Genomic DNA, 22,360 nt, shown 5'->3' on the forward strand with positions numbered 1-22,360 from the left:
AATCTCTCGCACTGAGCGTTTCCTTGCGGGCGGTAGGGTGTTGTTCGGCTTTTGGCTATGCCATCTAGTTTACACAATTCGGCTATCCCCACTGATTCAAAATTCCTCCCCTGATCCGAGTGTAACCATGCCGGACAACCATAGTACACAAACCAGTGTTTTATGAGGGCATCAGTCGTTGTCCGCGCTGTCTGGTTTCTAGTTGGAACTGCAACAGTGAATCGGGTGAACATGTCCGTGAGAACCAGTATGTTCTCATGCCCCTCTGAAGATCTTTCTAGCCATGTGTAATCCATTGCTAGGACCTCCACTGAGGCAGTCACATTAGTACAGGTCAAAGGGGCTCGGTTAGGAGGAAACACATCCTTGGCTAAGGCACACTGTTTGCACTGACGGATCCACACTTGCACATTGCTACCCATCGTGGGCCAGTAATAGTTTCTCCTCATCACCTCCAGAGTGCTCCTGTCTCCGAAATGTCCCCCATGGTCATGCCTGGCTTCATATACTTGACGGCGGAGTGACACAGGTACCACTAACTGCCACACTTCCTCACCATCTCGGGGATGATATGTTACCCGGAACAGCACTCCACAGTGTAATCTAAGTCGTTCCCACTGTCTGGCTAGCTTCTTAGACTGCGGGTATGTGGCCCCAAATCTCCGATCTGGCCTTGTTCGGCCATGACTGCCACTAAGACAGGTCCAACATCACCTTCTCGTTGCAGAGTTTGAATCTCCTCCCATGAGTACCCCGAGATTATTGCGCTCTCCCCTTTTACCAGGTTTTGTACTGCATCCTCTACCGTCACTTTGTCCTCGGGCTTTGGATTCTCTAGCCACAAACACGTACACACAACATCTGCAGGAATGACTAGGAAGTCTTTCTCTAGATCCTCACCCTCTTCTGATTCCTCCTCCAGAGGCAATCTAGACAGGGTGTCAGCATTGATGTTCTGCCTTCCAGGTTTATACTGTACTTCAAAAGTGAACTCAGTGAGTTGGGCCAGCCAGCGGTGTTCAGTTGCACCTAAGTTAACCGTTGCCAGGTATCGGAGTGGCTTGTAGTCTGAGATTACTGTGAATTTAGAGTACACTAAATAATCCTTAAATTTTTCAGTGATAGCCCACTTAAAGGCCAACAGTTCTAGTTTAAAAGCACAGTAGTTTTTGTCATTTCTTTCTGACCTTCTCAGCCCTCGGCTTGCATATGCGATCACATGCTCGGCCCCTCTCTTGCTTCTGGCTGAGCACCGTACTTAGGCCGTGCATGCTTCCATCAGTTATCACTATAAATGGCAGGCTAAAGTCAGGATATGCAAGTACAGGTGGTGACATCAGCTGATGTCTTAATTTGTCAAAAGCTGTCTGACAGGTATCATCCCACACAAAACATTGGTCCTTTCCCTTCCTTTGGGTGGGTTGGCCCACTAGTCCATATAGCGGTGCAGCAATGTGCGCAAACTTTGGAACGAATCGTCTGTAATAGCTCATGAAACCTAGAGCCTGCTGCACTTGCTTGGCATTCTTGGGGACCGGCCAATTTTCCAGCGCCCTGGTCTTCTCCTCATCTACCTGGATTCCTTCCTTTGAAATCACATGGCCCAAGAATTTGACTTTTTCACGTAGGAGGCAGCACTTGCTTGGCTTCAGCTTTAATCCGTGTTCCTTCAATCGTATGAAAACCAAGTCCAATTTTTCCATATGACTCTCAAAATCCTTGGAAAACACAATAATATCGTCCAGGTATATCAGCAAAGTGTCTAAGATGTAGTCTCCCAAAACCCCGTCCATTAGTCTCTGGAACATAGCAGATGCATTACACAAGCCAAATGGCATATATGTCCATTCAAACAGCCCAAACGGAGTCGTCACTGCTGTCTTTTCCTGGTCTCGTTCTTCCACTGCAACCTGGAAATAACCAGAAGTTAAGTCAAGGGTTGAAAACACTCTTGCACTTCCTAATGCATCCAGTGACTCTTCCACCCTGGGTAGTGGGTAGGCATCCTTGTGTGTTACCTCATTCAGTTTCCTGTAGTCACAGCAAAATCGCACCCCACCATCTTTTTTTATTAAAATGACTGCAGGTGATGCCCACGGACTGTGGCTTTCTTTAAGGACACCCTGAGTCACTAGGTCCAGGATGTGTTTTTTTACCTCCTGGAACACTCATGGTGAAATCCGCCGGTGTCTCTGTTTTATCGGGACAGCATCTCCAGTGGCTATTTGGTGTGTCACTGTGGTGGTGTAACCGAAGTCCCACTCGTCCCTGGAAAAGACCTCTTGATGTTTCTCCAGTAGCGGCCGCAAACGGCTGACCTGTGTAGGGGTTAGCTGTTGGAGGTCCACTTGGACTGGGATGGGTAGCTCTCCATCGGGAGCCACTTGTGATATGATAACCTGTGTGCCTTTTTTTACTTTTATCACCTGCAGCTCATCTCCATTTTCTTCCAAGGCCACCCCCACTGGGGGCACCACTCCTTCAGGTTGATGTATCTCTGCCACCCTGGTTCGGGGGCACAACTTTATGGCCTTCTTACTTGAGTTTAACAACCTGACTGGCACTTTTCCTTTGCTGGCATTAGCAAGTACATTTGCAACCAGGAGCCCATTAGGGAAACTGGCCCCAGGTGCTGGCTCGACAAGCACTCTGTATCCGTCAAAGTCGTTTGGGACCTGGGAGCATGCATCAGTAATCTTCCCACTCCAGGGAGGTATAACCACCTTCTGTCTCCCTGCTACCTTAACATAGCCAATTTGTCCCATTGGCCCCGGGAAACGTCCATCTCTCTCCACTTGGGCTAGTACCCACTGCAGTGTAGCGTCCTTCCTAGGCTGCCCATGACAGTTCATCTCCTCGGTTCCTTCTCCTACCAACAGTAATTCTTTCAGCTCTCTTATAATATTCATCCCAAGAATTCCCAGTACTCTGTTCTCCATTAAAGTCTTTCCTGAAGCTGTGTCCTTTAGGATAAAGATGCATTTCCCAGGGATTGTTCGACCCATTTACCCTACATCAGCTTCAAGGCACCCCACCACAGGGATGGCAAGTCCATTAGCTCCCTTTAGCTGTACAAATCAGGAATTATGCATGATCAGATCTCTCTCTCTTAAGTGGTTTCGGAAATATGATTCAGAAATAGTGGTGAATTCTGAGCCAGTGTCTATCAAGCAGCAGGTACTCACCCCTGCTGTGGTTATTTCCACTGTCAAGCAGTCCCCGAAAGCTCAGCCACAGAAGTCGTTGAATATACTAACATCATCAGGGTCCCTTTCCTCGCTGCTGACACACTGCCCTTTTCCTAGGGACAGCCGTAGAAACCCTTCAGTCCCCACTCGGCCTTCTGACGGTGGGCTGCTTGCTCCCTGTACCTCTTGAATTTCAGGTGCCTGGGACTCCAGTCTCCTTCTCAGTGTATATTCTCGGCTAGTATGTCCTGGCCTTTCGCAAATGTAACAAATGTATCTTCCCAGCTCGTCCTTCAGTGGAGGTCTTCGGGGTCCTGGGGCCCTTGGATATCTTGGCATATTGGTGGGGGTTTTTCCTTTTCATCACCTCAGTCATCACTTTCAGCATCTCCCCCTGTTGGACCGCCAGTTTTTGGACAGCTTCACTTAAGCTTTCCAATGTTAGCTGTGTTTGGGGCAGCTTTTGTACCCACACTGCATTCAGCTCGCCCCCACTTCGTGTACGGGGGTTAGGCTTGGCTGTCTCTGCCACAGGAACTTCCTCTTCTTACTGGGCTCTTCCTTAAACCTCCTTTTCATTTCACGGCAGAGGGAATCATCCTGGAGCCCCAGCACTAACTGCTCTTTCAGAACCGTATCTGGGTCTGGAACTCGTTGATGGTCTTGCCGCTCCACTTTGCTCATATGCATATGCCCGGATATTTCACCAGGCTCCTGCTTTCTCTCAGAGAAATAAGGAGTCAGGTACAAATGTACATTGTCCCCATACACTTCACTAGAGGAGTGCAAACAACCCTTTCCACAATTTTTCATTGTCTGCCACGGCACATGAACTTTACTGTGGCATTCCTGCCTGGCCCTTGAGGTGCTCCTCTATGAAGTCCACATGATCTTCTTCAGGTACTCTTAGCACACGCAGAGCCGCCTTCACAGACTTGACCCACTCCTCAACCGCAATGTCTCCTGGTCTAGTTGGGAAGCCACCAAACTCCATGAACTTCCGCTCCCGTCGGACATAAATAGTAGGAGGTTTCTTAGCTTCTGCTGTCTGTTGGTCTATTACTGCCTCGGCCAGTGTTAAGGCTTCTCTCTGTTCAGTTCTAGCTTGTTGTAATGCCTCGGCTTGGTCTGATAATTTGCGCTGAAGTTCAGCAAACTGGGTTCATAGTTCTTCAATTCCAGCCATGGTAGAGTGCTCAACCAGGCCTGGACAGTGCTACTAGAACTCAACCAGTAAATTAATGGGGTGGACCGTGTGGATAGGATCCTGTTCGTGACGCCAATTATGTCCCCTTACACATAGCACAGCCCCGAAGAAAAGGACCCTGACCCCACTAGTTGCAGGCTTGCAGCTGTCCCTGTCCTCAGATGGCAGTGTGAGCTCCGGCCACTGGCTGCGTCTAATCCCCTGGTGATCCCAGCTATACCTAAAGCAGGGAGGATCAGTGAGTGCATCAGAGGGGGAGGGATGGTAGAACACGGGGCTGGACATGACACAAAATGGCTGATTTTGTCAGGGACAGATCAGACCTGGTTTTGGCCTAGTACCTCCTGCCTATTCCGATGACAGAGTTAAGGTTGTTGGAGGAACGTTGTGGGAGACTTTGCCTTAATTCTCTGGAAATCAGGAAATACACGGTTACATTTAGCCACACTCCGAATTGTGGAAAGAAAGGAAGCAACAGTGGGCAACCTTAACTCCACATTAGTGCTATTTCTCTCAATGAATTCGAAAGGGTAATCCCCTCCCCTCCATCTAGCACTTGCCACTGGACTGGTGTTTACCCCTCTAATTCTATGTGAAATAGCCCCATTGTAAAGTAACAAGGATGGATTTGCTGGAGATACTTTGAGGCCATTACTATTGAACAGAGGAACTTTGGGGCGGATGATTTACCTCTCCCAGATAGGTTCCCCAGGAAGCCATGTGTGTGGGTCTCCATTGAAACATACTTACTGTACTTTCCTTAATCCCAAAACCACTCTCACTGGATTCTTAGATTCTTGGATTCATTGACTCTAGGACTGGAAGGGACCTCGAGAGGTCATCTAGTCCAGTCCCCTGCCCTCATGGCAGGACCAAATACTGTCTAGACCATCCCGGATAGACATTTATCTAACCTACTCTTAAATATCTCCAGAGATGGAGATTCCACAACCTCCCTAGGCAGTTTATTCCAATGTTTAACCACCCTGACAGTTAGGAACTTTTTCCTAATGTCCAGCCTAAACCTCCCTTGCTGCAGTTTTAAGCCCATTGCTTTTTGTTCTATCCTTAGAGGCTCAGGTGAACAAGTTTTCTCCCTCCTCCTGATGACACCCTTTTAGATACCTGAAAACTGCTATCATGTCCCCTCTGAGTCTTCTCTTTTCCAACTAAACAAACCCAATTCTTTCAGCCTTCCTTCATAGGTCATGTTCTCAAGACCTTTAATCATTCTTGATGCTCTTCTCTGGACCCTTTCCAATTTCTCCATATCTTTCTTGAAATGCGGTGCCCAGAGCTGGACACAGTACTCCAGCTGAGGCCTGACCAGCACAGAGTAGAGCGGAAGAATGACTTCTCGTGTCTTGCTCACAACACATCTGTTAATGCATCCCAGAATCACGTTTGCTTTTTTGCAACAGCATCACACTGTTGACTCATATTTAGCTTGTGATCCACTATAATCCCTAGATCCCTTTCTGCCATACTCCTTTCTAGACAGTCTGTTCTCATTCTGTATGTGTGAAACTGATTGTTCCTTCCTAAGTGGAGCACTTTGCATTTGTCTTTATTAAACTGCATCCTGTTTTCCTCAGACCATTCCTCCAATTTGTCCAGATCATTTTGAATTTTGACCCTGTCCTCCAAAGCAGATGCAATCCCTCCCAGTTTGGTGTCATCTGCAAACTTAATAAGCACATTTTCTATGCCAATATCTAGGATCCAGAGGAGGAGAGGCAACTCCATCTCTGTTCCCCTCCCAACTAATGTCCCTGGTCCCCGCCACCCCTCCGCACCTCCAAGAGATTTTCCTCTCCCCGGGCTGTGGGAACTGAGCATCTGCTCTGCTGGGAGGTGAGTGAGCACTGGTGCAGCTTCTCTTTGCTTCCCCGCAGAAACCGTTTTCTGCAAGGCAGCAAAAGGAATGAGGGGAATGATGGTGCATTTTTCTGCTGTGCTGCAATGTCGCAGATTTTCTCCAGGGGTAAAGCTTGTCAGCCAGCTCACCACAGAAATATCAGCTACAGACTCTGCAATACTCCAGTACCATCTACTGGCTTCTTTGGGGAATGCATCATGGAAATTCAAAGATAGAGGCCACCCTGGATCCTCTGTGGTTGTCCATGAGACCCTCTGGAAGAGCATAACAGAAGAGACAAGGGCCATATGCTCTTTCTCTCTCTCTCTCCACACTCTCATCCATTCAACTAAAGCAACGGATACTACCACAATCTTCCCCAGGAAGGATGCTGGCAATGGCATAGTGTATTGAAGACAAGTTGTAGACCCCTCGAACTTCAAGCAACAAACACCAGAGCAGAACTCTCAGCCTGAACTCAGCCCTTAACTAGAAACATGGATCCTGGTGCAGTGCCAGAGCAGACAGCTGAAACTTGAAACAATGGAGTGGACAAAACCATTGGAAAGGTTCAGAAAAGAGCTAAAAGAATGATCTGAGCAGATTAATCCCCCAGCTTTTTCCAGAACCTGGGGGCTTTTAGTGCTCCCGCCAACTGCCTCTGTACTCACTACATATCCTAGCTCATATCGTTCATTTTTCCTCCTTTCAGAAACAACTCAGCAAGACCTGAATTTTGGTTATCATCTTGGGCCATTAACATCAGTGGGGTTACTCCTGATCTACACTGGGGTGAGTAAGAGGGGAATCAGACCCAGTGACTCCAAACTGATTTAGTTAAACCAGTGCAAAAGTCAGTGTAGAGATGCTAATTTCACTGTCTTCTTTTGATTTTTAGTGTAAACTGATTGGGAACAGATTTAAGTTAAATTGGAATAAGCTGCTCTTCAACTGAAATAAGACTAGCACTCATGAAGAATGTCTACACAGGGGTTTGCAACAGTTCAGCTAAACCGGTTTATTTAAACCTAGGCTTGCCCAGCACAATTTTAGCCCCACAGGCAGGCATCAATTGATCCAGGCTCTGAGACTTGATGCTGCGGGTTTTTTATTGTGGTGTGGACAGAATCCATGAGACACCCCTAAAGGCCACAGTCACTTTTGAAAATGGGACATAGGTTCCTAAGTCACCTATGTACTTTATCCTTAATCTTTATAACTGGGGGAGAATCGCCTGCCCCAAATATGAGCAGTGGGGGCAAGGAACCTAAGTGGCTTCATGATTGAGCTTGATACCTTTATGGAAGGGATGGTATGATGAGCTTGCCTACAGTGGCATGTAGCCGATGTGCAATGACTAGTAGCAAATATCCCCAATGGCTAATGATGAAAGACTAGATGGGAAGGACTCTGAGTAACTATAGATAATTCTTTCCCAGGTGCCTGGTTGGTGGGTCTTGCTGAAATGCTCAGGGTCTAACTGATCACCATATTTGGGATCAGGAAAGAATTTTCCATTGGCAGACTGGCAGACACCCTTGCAACTTTAAACTTGTTTAAATGGTGGATTCTCTGTAACCTGAAGTCTTGAAACCATTATTTGAGGACTGCAATAACTCAGCCAGTGGTTATGGATCTATTACAGGAGTGGGTGGGTGAGGTTCTGTGGCCTGTAATGTGCAAGCAGTCAGACTAGATGATCACGATGGTCCCTTCTGGCCTTTCTATGAATCTATTCAGGTCACATTTTCAAGCTTTTATCTGCAACCACGAGGACTAGAAACTTGCCTTTGTTTCAAATAAAGCTGCGCATCTCACACATGACTCCTGGAGATGGGGCTTTAAGGAAAACATCAAATATTGTGAGACTTGCAATAAAATCACCAGAGTTGTCAACAGAGGGGAATTATTTATATTTACTTGGTAAGAAGACAGATCAGCGCAAACAGTTTCACAAGCTCTGAGTTTTATTTGGGATTTTGTTTTAAATTGATTTGTTTTTCTAGCAGGGCAAAAAGGTTTACAATGATAAAAGGAAGGGAGTGAAATTCATAGAGTTCTTGGTCCTTCAGTTTCCAGACAGAATCAGGATGTGTTGTAGGTGGTGGAGATCTTAATAAAGGATGGAGTTCCAACCATCAGATGTGTCCTGACTACCTGATTGCCCATGGAGTCATTTGTCTTTCTGCTCCCACTGCACTCCCTGCCTGAGTAGACTGTCAAACTCCCAGCTGTTATGCTGTTACCTGACACTAATTGCATATGGTTAGATATTAAGTGGGGCTGGGAATGATCAGGGTCTGGATGGATGCCAGAGAAGGCCGTGAAATCCACAGGGGGCGGTGACTTGGGGCAGTGATCCATTCTTAGATCAGCAAAGTAACAACCTGCTCCTGGCACTCCAGCTGTTGACCCGTGTTTCCCAAGGCAGGAAAGTGAAAGCTAACTCAGCTCAGGCAGGAAAGCGAACGCTAACTCAGCTCTACTCCCCGGAGGCACCATGAACCAGCCCTGCGCCGCCCGCGTCTGGTTGTTTGTTCGAGCTGCCAGGGCCCCTATAAGATCCCGGTGACCTTTAAAGGGTGCAAGCACAAGTTCTGCCGCTTCTGTGTCATCACCTTCAAGGGGGAGTCGGGCACAGCCACCTCCTGCCCCCTGTGCCATAAGGCCCCTAGGCACGGAGAGGACAAGCTCCAGGGGCAGCCGGGCAGTGGGGCAGATGAAACTGAAAAAATCAGTCTGGAAGTGGACAAAGAGGCTGAGGTGGAGCAGGTGTGCTGGGAACACCAGGTGGTTCTGGACCTGTTCTGCACAGAGGATCAAACCCCCATCTGCATGAGCTGCAGGGACTCCCAGGTTCACCGCGCTCACGCTGTGGTTCCCATTGAGGAGGCTGCCCAGGAGTACAAGATAGGGTGCCATGCCTCTGCTCTGTGCCTCTGCTTTTCAGCCTCTCCCTGTAGCTGGCAGCAGTGACAGTGAAATTCAGCACAAAGCCCAGGCACCACTTACACGAGAGACCTCCTGCCCCACACGTCTGCCCTGCGCTGCTGTCAACCCTAGGGAGGGACACAGAAGCCTGGCCATAGCGCCCATGAGCCAGGAAACAGCTGTGCCTGAGAAATACTCTGCCCTGCCTCCTCTAACTGCGCTCCCACCAGGCCTGTGTCCTCCTCTTACCTTGTGTTCCATTGTTGTGTGGCTGGACCAGTGGTGGATGGCTGCTTGGGGCAACGAGGCCTGTGCCCAGGGGCCCTGGTCAGTTTGGAGCCCCCAGAAAAATCCCCCTCGGGGTCTGGAGGAGCTCTCACTCCCCGCTGTGGCCCTGAGGCACAGTGCGTCTCTGGTCTTAGGGCTGCACAAAGATCAAAGCCAGAAGGGGACACCAAATATCTAGTCTGACCGCCTGTGTATCACAGGCCACCAACAGCTCCCAGCACCCGCACTCTAACCCATCTACCAAAATTAGACTAAAGTATGACAGCCACTGGTGCCAATTAGGGGGTCTGCAGGTGGTGAAAGCTCCCCTTCCCCTAGGCTTTTCCACTTGTTCAAAATTTAATAGGCTGCGAAGTCAGGGGGACAGGGCATGGCAAGGCCCCTTTAAACAACTGAAATTAATACAGCTGCTGCTGGAGCGGTCCAGAGCATTTCTCTGGCTGAGGGTCGCAGTGCCATTCAAATTTGACTGGGCTGCCCCTGCCTACAGCAGGGAAAGGCCAAGTTGCAGTGAGTGCTGTTGTAGCTTGACGCACAGGCAGTCTGCTGAGAACTTTACTCCCGGCAGCACCAGCTCATGCACCATGTGGGTAAGAGAGAGAGGAGACTCCTGGCCGAGGGAGGTCTGGCGTCCCTGATGGGGGGCAGGGGACTGGAACAAGGTTCCTGCTTCGGGGTGGGGACCAGAATTTGCCCCCCGACAAGAAGTGTCTGAATTGGTGCCATTGATTTCAACCCCCAGGAAACTAAGCTATTGTGTATCACAGGCAGGGCCGGTGCAACCATTTAGAAGAACTAGGCGGTTGCCTAGGGCGCCAAGATTTGGGAGTGCCAAAAAGCGCCCCCAAATTTTTTTAAATGGTTGACCGGCCGCTGCTGCTGGGACAGAGAGGGAGTCTGAGCTGCCGGCAACAGCCCGCAGCCCAGGGTGTCCCCCAGGTCAGGGCGCCTCCATGGCAGCCTGCAGCCCAGGGTGTCCCCCGGGTCAGGGCGCCGCCGCAGCAGCCCGCAGCCCAGGGTGTCCCCCGGGTCAGCGCGCTGCCGCAGCAGCCGGCAGCCATAGGGTCCCCCGGGTCAGGGCGCCGCCGCGGCAGCCGGCAGCCCAGGATGTCCCCCGGGTCAGTGCGCCGCCACGGCAGCCGGCAGCCCAGGGTGTCCCTCGGGTCAGGGCGCCGCCGCAGCAGCCGGAAGCCCAGGGGCCCCCCTGGGTCAGTGTGCCACCACGGCAGCCGGCAGCCCAGGGGGTCCCCCGGGTCAGGGCGCCGCCATGGCAGCCTACAGCCCAGGGGATCCCCTGGCCCAGGGAAACCCCGGGCTGCAGGCTGCCGCAGAGGCGCGCTGACCCTGGGTCAGCGTGCACCGTCGCGGCAGCCGGCAGGCCAGGGGCCCCCTGGGTCAGGGCGCCACCTCGGCAGCCGGCAGTCCAGGGTGTCCCCCAGGTCAGGGCACCGCTGCGGCAGCCAGCAGCCCAGGGTGTCCCCCTGGTCAGCACGCCGCCGCGGCAGCCGGCAGCCCAGGGGGTCCCCGGTCAGGGCATCGCCGCGGCAGCCGGCAGCCCAGGGGGTCCCCTGGGTCAGGGTACCGTCGCGGCAGCCGGCAGCCCAGAGGCCCCCTGGGTCAGGGTGCCCCTGCGACTGCCCAGAGGTTCAGGCTGCTGGCGGCGCGCTGACCCAGGGGAATCCCTGGGCTGCAGGCAGAGGCTCAGAATCCCTCTCCCTCCCAGAGCAGGGGCTCCAGCCTATGCAATTTTTCTCATTGCCGGCGGGGGCAGCGGCGGCTGGGCAGAGCTGCGCAGCTCTGCTTAGCGCACGTGGTAGGAGCCCTGCGACGGCGCAACACAAGGGCTTCTGGAGGAAAGCGGCAGCTGCCCCTGGCTCAGCCTCCACATCAGCCCCAGCGAGGAGCAGGAGAAGAAAAGAGCCTCAGCGGCGATCTGGTGGAGTGGAGGAAGAAAGAGGACCCTGACACTCGTGTGCTGGGCAAGGTAAGCAAGTGCTTCCCCACAGCTAGGCCTCAGGCGCCTGTGCTTCTGCCCCCTTGGTCCTTGGCTGGTCCCTGCTCCTGCTCCCCTTGTATGTGGGCAGCTCGAGAGAACAGCAGCCTGCAGAGCTGAGCTGCCCCAGTGCCCCCAGGCACCCCCCTTGACCCCATCCCCCCCACAGCCCTGACCCCCAGCTCCGAGCCCAGCCCCTCTGAGCTGGACACCACCCTGACCCCATCTCTCCACATCCCTGAGCCCAGCCCCTGTGAGCTGGGCACTCCTGAACCCAGAGCCCAGCTCCCCACCCAGCCCTGGGCAACAACAGCACCACCCCCAGGCAGCGACAGCCCATTGGTACCAACCATCACAATCACCCATCATCTGCCCATTATGTAATTGCAAATGTATACATACCATTACAGCTTTTAATGTTTTTAAATAATGTATTTAGTGTATTTTCAAATTATTACAAGTTAATTTTTGAATGTATTTCACTAGTTATTTTTTACATTTCCTAATACATGTTACTATAGTATTGCAAATCTTTTATGGAAGGGGCCCCCGATTTTGCTTTGCCCAAGGCCCCCCTGAGTCCTCTGGGCAGCCCTGTCTGAGTTTTAAGCCCTGCTGCTGTGTTTTGCCTGCAACAGGCAGGCCTAAGCCTGTGAGTGACCCCATAGCAGCTGCCTGAAGAAGTGCTTGGGGGAATCATGCAGAAGGAGCGTGACATTTATTTGAGTTCTCTCCTCATGGAGGCTGTGCTCCACTTGGTGCAGGACAGCAGTCTCAGCAGGACTCTAGGCCCAGCACCTTGCCTCAGTTTGTGGACTTGTACTGCACCCATCACCGGGCTCAGTCTGGCACCGTTACCCCTCACTAGTGCCCTAGAAGCAGTCAAAAAAGTTGGATGGACTGGTTAGGTTAGTTGTCGTGCTGTTGCTTGGCCAGTGTAGAGACCACTGAATGCATAATATTCCTCTGTGATGTTCTGTCCTGAGCACAATTGGCATGTTATGAGGTAGTGCCTGTGAGGGACAGGTGACTGTTTATGTCATCCAGCCATCATGTCTTAGGTCTTCTGGAGGGGGAGCTTTTCCATCCTGCTTTCATTGGATCAAAGTCAAAGATTATTTTCACAGGGAAGTTAGTACATACCACCACAGAGAGCACTTGGCAACCATTTGAGTGTGTGTGACCTATTTAGTTAGAAAATGGAATTTTTCATTCAAATTGAGTTTGTACCATTTGATGTTTTTAATCATTTGGAGGTGCATGGCTAGTTAGGCAGAATGGGTTCCGCAGCACTCCCAGTCAGATTTTGATATGAAGGAAGGATGTATATGTGACTAAAAAAGGTGTATTTCTGATTACAATCAACATTGCTTAATTTTAAGGGAAAGTCATCTTGATCTCTTAATCAATATTTACGTCAAACAGTTGATGAAATTCAAATAGTTAATTATAATAAGTGACATGCATTCTCTATCCTTTACTTTTAATAGTGAACAAGAAAAAGGACTGATAGGAATAAAATTTCATTTTTTTTTCGTTTACAGTTGTTGCAGCCTCATGGCAGATTAAAAAAAAGGTCTGGGGCACAATTTCGTGACCGTGTATTGTGTATAATGTATGTGATTTTTGGGGGGAGGGGCGCGCAAGATGGAAGTTTTGCCTAGGGCGCAAAATGTCCTTGCACCGGCCCAGATCACAGGTAGAGAATAGGAGGGAGCAAGGTGCAGCACTGCTAAGGCCCCTGCAGTAGCCAGAGATTGATGGAGTGAGATATATCAAGATGATCCATGCCCCACACTGCAGCGGAAGGTGGTGATGGCTGCAAAAGTGAGTTTATGTATAAATTTAAATAAATTAGTTAATTCATGCACCAATTTCTCCATGCAGAGGTTTATTGTAAGGGGTGTCAATTGTGGTGTTTTGTGTGTGTGTACATGTGTGTGCACATGCACAACCATTGCACACCCGTTCTTCTGATGCAATGCTTTTGCACTTTGCCTTTACAAATTTGGCCTGTGTGTGGTGATTTTCTCTGATTTAAGGAGAGCTCACTAGCTGTGCTTTTCTTGACAGATTAAACTGCAGACAGCAGTGGAGCTCCTGAAAAAGCAGACGGAGGAAGCTTGGGAGCTGAAATACCAGGAAGGAAAGAAGACAGCTGACTGGAAGGCAAGGCCCCATGGTTTGAACCATTCACAAGCCTGCTGCCACTGCAGGATTTCTGGAGGTTCTGGCAAAAGCCTGCAAGGAGCAGGCTATGTCTCTTTGGGATTAGTCATGCATGAGGGCAGATGTAGTGCCTGATTTTTCGGTGGGGTTTAGCATCCCTGGCTCCCACTTGGTTGGGTCCCCAGCTCTTCTAGGAATCAGCCACCCCACCCCACCTCCTAGGGTGACCAGATGTCCCGATTTTATAGGGACAGTCCCAATATTTGGGGCTTTGTCTTATATGGGTGCCTATTTATCCCCCATCTCCTGTCCCGATTTTTCACGCTTGCTGTCTGGTCAGCCTACCACCCACCAGCAGCTCATAATACATTGCAACCCAGTAATTGTGAAACACGTTCTCATTCTGCAGGTTCTGCTGCCATCGTGTGACCATTTGATGTAATTGCTCTCCAGTTAGCACTTCCTATATGCCCCCCCACCTCCATTCCACCCTACCCCGACTATAGTAAGATACCGATATTACTTATTTGTATCCTTATAGCACCAAGAAGCCGCACCCATGATCAAGGCACCATAGCGCTAGGGTGCGCTCCAGACGGGGAGCGCTCAAGGTCCCTTCCAGCCCTACATTTCTATAATGCTCTGATAAGAGAATGCCCTTGCCCCCAGAGAGTTTAAAATCTAAATAGATATAGGGTGGGAGTTGAAGCAAAGGCACAGAGATTTTCCCAGGGTCACCCAGTGGCTCGCCAGTGGAGCAGAGAATAGAATCCAGATGTCCCAAGTCCCAGTTCAGTGCCTGATAGGGACACAGGACCAGAAGGAACCTCCTGGGTCACTAAGTCCAGCCCTTATCACAAGCCATCCCATCAGAGCATCCTGTTCGTAAACTGACTAAGTTCCATCTGCAAACCGGTCAGGTTGTTTGCCCCCACTGCTCTTACTGGGAAGCTGTTCCAGAGCCTTGCTCCTCTGATGGTTTAGAAAGAGCTTCCCACCCAGTGATTCTCGTCGCACACATAGACCAGAAAAGCTGATGCGGCTGCATCTCCGTTCTTTTTTTTAATTAAAAATACTGGTCGCTGAAAACCTGTTTGTCAATCGTAAGAAGGGAAGAGTCAAGCGATGATGAGCAGGTGTCGCTGTGTGACAAGAAGGAGCTATTTTCTGGAGTGACTCGTGTCAAGGGAACCTAGTAACTCACGATTTATGGGCGAAAACATCCCAGGTGCTGTGTAAAGAGATGGAATCCCTGCTTGATGTGTGGTTTGGAGCAGGTTAAAACTGCACAGCACGAAGAAAGGAGCAAGTAAAAGCCCATAAAATTTCCAAGTTCAGTATTTGCCTCCTCCACAGCTAGGGCTACTATGCACTGTGATAAGCCAATTAATAATAATCTTCAGGGCTTTAATATGTGATGTTCATCCCATAGCAAAAAAACCAAGAACAACAGTTGCCCACCACTGGACCGCACACCATAGCTTTGATTACTGTGCCATATAATGGTTTTTAATTAACATTGCTGATCATAGGTGCTGAATTCCCCTCTGCATGGTGGATGCTTGACCCTCCCCGCCCCTGGCCCTGCCCCTGCCCTGCCTCTTCCTACCCCTGCCCTGCCCTGCCCTCGCTCCGCCCCCATTCCACCCCTTCCCCAAAGTCCCCACCCCTTCCCACCCCATTCCATCCCCTTCCCCCAAGTCCCCACCCCTGCCCCACCTCTTCTCCACCTCCTCCCCTGAGCATGCCATGTCCCTTCTCCTTCCTCTCCCTCCTGGAAAGTCCTAAGCCCCGCCAAACAGCTGTTAGGTGGCAGAGGGGTGGGAAATGCTGGGAGGGAGCGGGAGGAGCGGGGATGTGGCATGCTGGGGAAGGGGAGAAGGAGGCGGGGAGGGGGGAGCTTGGCTGCTGTTGGGTGCGGAGCACCCACTAACTTTCCCCTGAGTTGGCAGCTATGTTGCTGGTTAGTAATACAGGAGACCCAACCAGGCTTAGGGGCCCCTGTATGCTCTAGTGTCTAGAGCAGGGGTTCTCAAACTGTGAATCTGGATCCCAAAGGAGGTTGTGACCCTGTTTTAATTGGGTCACCAAGGCTGGCTTAGACTTGCTGGGGCCCAGGGCCAAAGCTGAAGCCTGAGCCCCATTGCCTAGGGCCGAAGCCAAAACCCTTGGATTTCCGCCCTGGGCAGCAGGGCTCAGGTTACAGGCCCTCTGGCTGGAGCTGAAGCCCTGGGTGGCGGGGCTCAGGTTACAGGCCCCCAGGCTGGAGCTGAAGCCCTGGGGTGGTGGGGCTCAGGTGGGCTTAGGCTTCACACCCCCTCCTGGGGTCATGTAGTCATTTTTGTTGTCAGAAGGGGGTGAATGAATCTCAAGAATCTCTGTGCACTGAACTGAGGCTCTGGAAAAACTGGTTTCTATTCCTGGCTCTGGCCTGCTGGGTGGCCCTGACCTATCACAACCCTGCTCTGTGCCTCAGTTTCCCCATCTGTAAAATGGGGGTAATGATACTGACCTCCTTTTAGAACACTTAGAACTCTACTGATGCAAATTGCTAAACAATAACACCTAGCTCTTATACAGCACTTTTCATCCATAGATCTCAAAGCTAAGAAATGTGTATTACTGTGCTGGGCACAATCCACACACTGTGTAAGCAACAGCCCCTGCCCAAAGAACTAACAATCTAAAAAGTCAAGACACACAAAGGTGGAGGAGAAAACAGAGGTAGAGGTGAAATGATTTTGTTGAAGTCGCATAGCGGCTCACTGGCAGAACAAGTAGAACCTTCCAGGGCTATTCACTGGGCCATGTTGCATCGCTACCCTCTTTACATTTATCCCCACCCCAGACTGGCTGATATTTTTCTGTGGTTGTTTTCAATTCTTTTTACCTTTAACGAAGGCGAAGACGCACTATCAGAGAATGTGCATCGAGATTGAATTTGAGAAGCTGCACGAGTTCCTGAATAGGGAAGAGGAGCAGCTGCTGCGGGAACTGAGGAAGGAGGAGAAAGAGACCCTGAAGAAGCTGCATGAGAATATAATAAAGCTCTCAGAACAGTGCTCCTCTCTGCAGAAGCTGATCATGGAGATAGAGGAGAAGTGTCAGCAACCGGCTGCCGCATTGCTGAAGGTGAGAAACTCCCCCACCTCGTCAATCCACGCTGAATTAACAGGTATCACACACCATTGGCATTGGATCTAATGACCAAGGAAGAAATAGCTATTTCAGTTTTATTGTTACCTAAATAATAAAATCCCAGGCTGGAGGGTCCATCTGCTCCAGAATTTCTCTTGCTTTTGTTAGAGGAAAGTTCCCATGCGCTTTGCGAGAGCTGCCATGTAACCGTCCTCCATAGGATCAGTGCTGCTGATGAAAGATTGCTAGAGAATTGTTGCTCTTCTACCCTTTCTCCCGTACCCCTTGTGCAATCTTTTGTAGACATCCATGTGTCTACAGCTGCTCCATATCTGCTCCAGGCAGAAGCACATCTGGAGCATGTAGCCGATATGTTCGGCTGGGCAGCTGCGGACAACAAAGCAGAGGTGCTAGATGTGGTTGCCCAACTGGGCAATCAGGAAAAAGGCCCTTCAAAAATATGCAGGAATTGCAAAGGAGGTGGGGTGGCTTCGGGTCTTTGTGTCCCCTGAGCAGTGGAGTTCGCAGTTTTGACCAGATTGGTCACTGTTGGGCATTGTAGGATAGCTGCTGGAGGACTTAGGGTCAAAGTAGGTCACACAGTGTCGACACTCGCTCTATATTGATCATGGCTCACCACAGGGGCATGCACAGGGGAGGGCAAGCAGGGGCATGGCCCCCCAAAAAATCTGTATATCTCTGAAGCCTGAGAAGGGAGGAAGCAGCAGGGTGGCTGGCTGCTGGCTGAGCTCCTCCTCCCCCCCAACCCTATAGCTGCTGCTTCACCTTCCCTGTTGCTGGAGTCCCACATGTTGCCTTAGCCTCCAGCCCATGACTCACCTTGCCCATTCGGGGAGGCTAGCCCCCGGTCCACCCCTTCTGCCCAAGGCCTCCCCCCTCCCCTCCAGAGTCCATGAGCATCCCCCCTGCCCAGCCCTGGGCTGCCCGAGCGCTCCCAGCCCCAGAGTGCCAGGTGGCATGGCCCCAGCCCCAGAGCACCAGATGGCATGGCCCAGTGTCCCCAGCCCGAGTGCCAGGCAGTGCAGCCCCAGTTCCCTCAGCCCCAAGGCTGGGTGGCCCGAGCACCAACCCCAGCCACCCCAAGTCTCAGGCAGCAGGCCAGCCCCCCCGGCCCCAGTCTAGGCCACAGGGGGAAAGAGTGGGAAATAGGAGGGGGCCTTGGGGAGCAGGGCCACACCTGGCTGTTTGGGGAGGCTCAGTCTCCACTGGCCTGTGATATTCCTCCACCCTGCTTGTGCACGCTGCTGACTCACCGCTGTTCAGGGAGGTGGTTTCAGTGTCACCATAAAGGGTCACTTACATTGGCTGGAGACACATGTGCAAATAGGTTTGGCACAAGGCGATGTACATCGATCTAACGCTGTAGCATGGACCAAGACCAAGGTCTTCCAGGGCAGTGGTACAGGCAAATGAAGAAGGATATTTTTTAGATTAAAGCACTGGTGAGGACTCACAAGACCTGGGCTCGATTCCCTGCTCTGCCACAGATCTCCTGTGTGCCCCAGGGCAAGTTACTTAATGCCTCTCTTTGTAGAATGGGGTTAATACCAGTATAACCCAACTGGTGTTTGCAAGAGTAAATTCACTGGGTGTGATCCTCAGCTGGTGAGGATCTGTGTTTCACTGATCTTGGCGGAACTCCACTGATTTTCACCAACTGAGGAGCTAGTCTATTAATATTTATGAGGTGACCAGACACTAGGGTGATGGGAGTCATTCTATGAAAACAGGGGCGGTGGGAATCACAGGCAAGGGGAGGCTAATCCTCCCCTAACCCAAGCTGTGGCCCTGCCCATGCTCTGCTCCAAGGATCCATCTCCCTCCCCCACTCCCTTGAAGCCGACCGGGACTCAGGTCCAGCCAGCGGCCTGGAGCTTGGGGCTCAGGCTGGTAGCCCAGAGTCAGGGCAGCCAGGGGCCGGGGTGGCTGGGGCCAGCTAGTGGCCTGGGTCAGGCCAGTGGCCCAGGGCAGGGAAGGAGTTTAGGGCTCTGGTGAGTGATGAGGGCAGGGCCTCAGGCAGAAAGGGTGGGGCCAGAGGATTATCCTTGCCGAAGAGGGAGTTCATGCGCCACCCGTGCATACAATCTGATGCATGCTTTCTATACTCCATCTATGCACTGTATACGGCATGTCTAAAAGCTCTTAGGACCAGCTCCTCAAAGACATTTAGGTATTTGACTCTCAATGGCACTTAACCACTTACCCAGCAGTAACACATTTTCAGCAAAAGAACAGAGAAGGGAAACTGGGAGGTTGGTGTCCCTGCAGGGGCAGAGATAAGGTTATTCGGGAGCCTTTAACAATGCTTTTCCATACTCTCATATGTACGGGAGCTCAGAAGAGCTATAGAATGCACAGTTATTGTTGAGTTTTACAGTTCAAGGAAGGATCTAGTTTATGATGCAAACAGTGTGAAAAAAAATCAGTGAATATTGGTTTCCTCCTGTCACTGCAGAATGTGAATTCCTCTTTCCATTTTCTCCTTTTAGGATGTGAAACACACATTGACCAGGTACTTTTTGCATTGACTCTGGTTAGAAACTTCGTATAAATGTTTGTCCTGAGCCCAGGAGTGATAAATTGGGCTGTGTTCTTCTTAGGAGTGAAAATATTCAAGTGCAGGAACTGAAGCTGTGTTTACTGAACTGAAGAACATATACCACATTCCTAGCATTGATATTATTGACATTCTAAGGAAATTCAAAGGTAAGTGAAAACTCTTCCTATATTCAGGTCCCCAGATGTTTCATGATCCTTGCACCATGGAATTTGCCATGAAATTCAAACCTTAACCTCAGAACTGTTCTCCAGACTATCAGTTTCCTTAAAAAAAATTAAAAACAGCTCACATGATTAACAAGAAAATATTATAAATGTAATCTAAGGGTAAACTGAAGCAGTGATTTTTGCCTGAGTCTGCAGATAGCCTGACTCAATAGCTCTAAGAGTAGGGAATTGTTCTTATTCATCTCAATGGAGTGTCGACTCTGAAACCTAATGGAAGTGATATAGGAGGTGACAATACCTATTTCACTGCCAAGCATTTTGCACAGAAACATCCGGCTAATGTTGGCTTGCTTATCCCACAATGCCAAACTGCCTCTTGGTGCTTAAAGCCCCAAGTTCCCAAGCTTTCAGCTCCCTCTTCTGAACACTACCTATGATGCCACCATTGGAGCAGAGATCTGCAGCACATTGTGAACTGAAAAGTGCTGGTCTTGGTATGTTAAGACAATTCTCATATAGTCCAAAGCCCGCCGAAGTATATGGGACTCTGCCCTCTGGCATTGAATGAGGCCCCAAGCAGAAATGGTCTAAGTAAGGTGAGAGAAAAAGAGAAAAGAAGGATTCATAGCCTCATTTTTACAGAGGAGAACCTGAGATGCAGAATTTAAGTGACTAGCCCATGTCACACAAGCAATCTGTGGTAGATCTGTAAATTGAACCTGGATCTGTTGGCTCTGTATCCACAAACCCAGCTTTCCTTTGCTCCTTGCCACCCACCACAGCCCAGTTTAACTTTCATGACTCTTACTCTGTGTAGCTGAAATATTAATGGAGGTGAAGTTTAATTTCCCTTTAATCACCATGACCAATCCTTGTCCCCAGCAGTGACTCTGTGACATTTTCTCTCTTTTTTCCCCAGTGGATGTGACTCTCGACCCAGACACGGCTCACCCCAACCTCATCCTGTCTGAGGACAGGAGAAGCATGACACACGGAGGCACGTGACAGGAGCTGCCCAGCAATCCTGAGCGATTTGATCCTTATATCATGGTGCTGGGCTCCAGGAGGTTCACGTCAGGGAAGTGTTACTGGGAGGTGGAGGTAGGAGACAAGGTGGAGTGGGACGTGGGGGTGTGCAGAGAATCTGTGGGCAGGAAGGGGCAGGTTATATTGTCTCCTAGCAATGGATTCTGGAGACTCTGGCTGAGGAATGGAGATAAGTACAAGGCCCTGATCTCCCACCCAACCCCCTTCATTGTCAGCGTGCGGCCCAGTCAGGAGGGGATTTTCCTAGACTACAAGGCTGGTGAGATCTCCTTTTACAATGTGACAGACAGGACCCATCTGTATTCATACAGCGGAGCCTTCTATGGGGTTCTGCGGCCTTTTTTCAGCCCTGGCCTCAATCGGGAAGGTGAAAACACTGCTCCGCTGACAATCTACTAGAAGTCTCTGGGCTAGCTCCAGTAGGAATCAAAGACACACACATGGGAGGAGCACCAAGTAAAAAACTCCCCCCTCTACCAATACCTCCCCCCACTCACACACTCTCCTCCTTCTGGGGCTCTGATCTGGCTCCATGGGGAAGGGGCCATTGCGGTGATGAGGAATGCAGGAGTAGATTTGGTCCCAACCCATGTGGCAGGAGATGGTGAAGTGGGATACAGACTATGCTGATTGCCCAAGGGATTTCTAGGGGAGGAAAGTAACCGTGAAAAAATATGTAGCAAAATGATAACTCATTTGGCTAACTTTTAGAAAAAGTGACTAATGAAAAAAGAAAAAGCCCAAGAAAAGTTGGTGACAATTTTACTCTCTTTTTTTAAATCACAAGTTTTATTAAGTGTTTTTCCCCAAAATGTTGACATTTGAAGTAGTTTTGACCAGCTCCATACGTGGCTGAAAAACACAGGCTGTGGGGAATTCAGAAAAAATGTTGTCAAATTCCTCCCCCTTTTTTTTTTTAAATCAAACATTTGAATTTTTCATTGCTGTTTCAAAAGTGGCTCTCGTGATCAATGATTTCTGGGGTGCCTCAGGTTTTTTAACACCCAACCAGAGATGCCTTAAAGCAGCCACACTGTTTTCAGAGGGAGGTTAGCTGAGCAGCCCCTTTCCTGGTGGCTGAATTGGGGCACTCACAATCAAAAGGACTGAAATTTTAGGCACTAGTCCTGCAAACACTTAAGCTCTTGCTTAACTTTGTGCAAATAGGTAATGACCTTTGTGCGTCCTGCAGGTACCTTCAATACGACTGCTTACATCTGCAGAGTTAAAAATCATGCGGTTGTAGGGACAGGGACTTAGGCTACTAAAATTGAATGATAAGATAATGACAGTGAATGATGCTAGGAACACTGGGGAAATGCCACACAATGAACCCTAAAATGATCGTTTTTCTTGATTCTGCTGCTGAAGAGACAAAAAAAAAAAATCCAAAAGCTGCCTTTAATGGCATAACATTAGATCTTACACATATGTATGAAACCACTTTTGCTAATGAGATGACACATTCCACAAGATTTTGCAAGGGATCTGCAGATGTGTCTAACTTCAAAGCCTAAAACTATAGCTGATCAAAAATGAGAGCTATTCAAACAGTTTTCGGAATGGATTCCCATTAAATTTCAGTGGGAACTGTGTGGCTAAATCCCAACTGTGCTTTAAAAAATTTCAAATATTGTTTTCTAAAGGTACAAGCTTGTTCAGCACTGAAACTGAAGTTTTATCACTTAAATTTACTTAAATATCCCACCATTTAAAACTTGCAGTACTCAGGTTTCTGGAATACAGGCAAGTTTCATCTTATGCGGGGATTCCGTTCTGCGGTTAGCGTGTGT

At 49.8% G+C, this 22,360-nt stretch overlaps 2 protein-coding genes and 1 pseudogene across 2 annotated transcripts in view; 2 read left to right on the plus strand and 1 right to left on the minus strand.

Moving 5' to 3' along the window:
- Positions 1-22,352, plus strand: part of LOC127033062 (zinc finger protein 420-like) — a 42,707-nt pseudogene extending 20,355 nt beyond the window's left edge.
- The window catches only part of LOC127032795 (zinc finger protein 345-like), a 181,750-nt gene that overhangs the window by 79,257 nt on the left and 80,133 nt on the right, over positions 1-22,360 (minus strand). The window lies entirely within an intron of this gene.
- Positions 1-22,360, plus strand: part of LOC127032814 (zinc finger protein 436-like) — a 74,261-nt gene that overhangs the window by 27,652 nt on the left and 24,249 nt on the right. The window lies entirely within an intron of this gene.

The sequence above is a fragment of the Gopherus flavomarginatus genome, chromosome 12 (genome assembly GCF_025201925.1).
Source record: "Gopherus flavomarginatus isolate rGopFla2 chromosome 12, rGopFla2.mat.asm, whole genome shotgun sequence".
In the NCBI taxonomy this organism is placed as follows: Eukaryota; Metazoa; Chordata; order Testudines; family Testudinidae; genus Gopherus; species Gopherus flavomarginatus.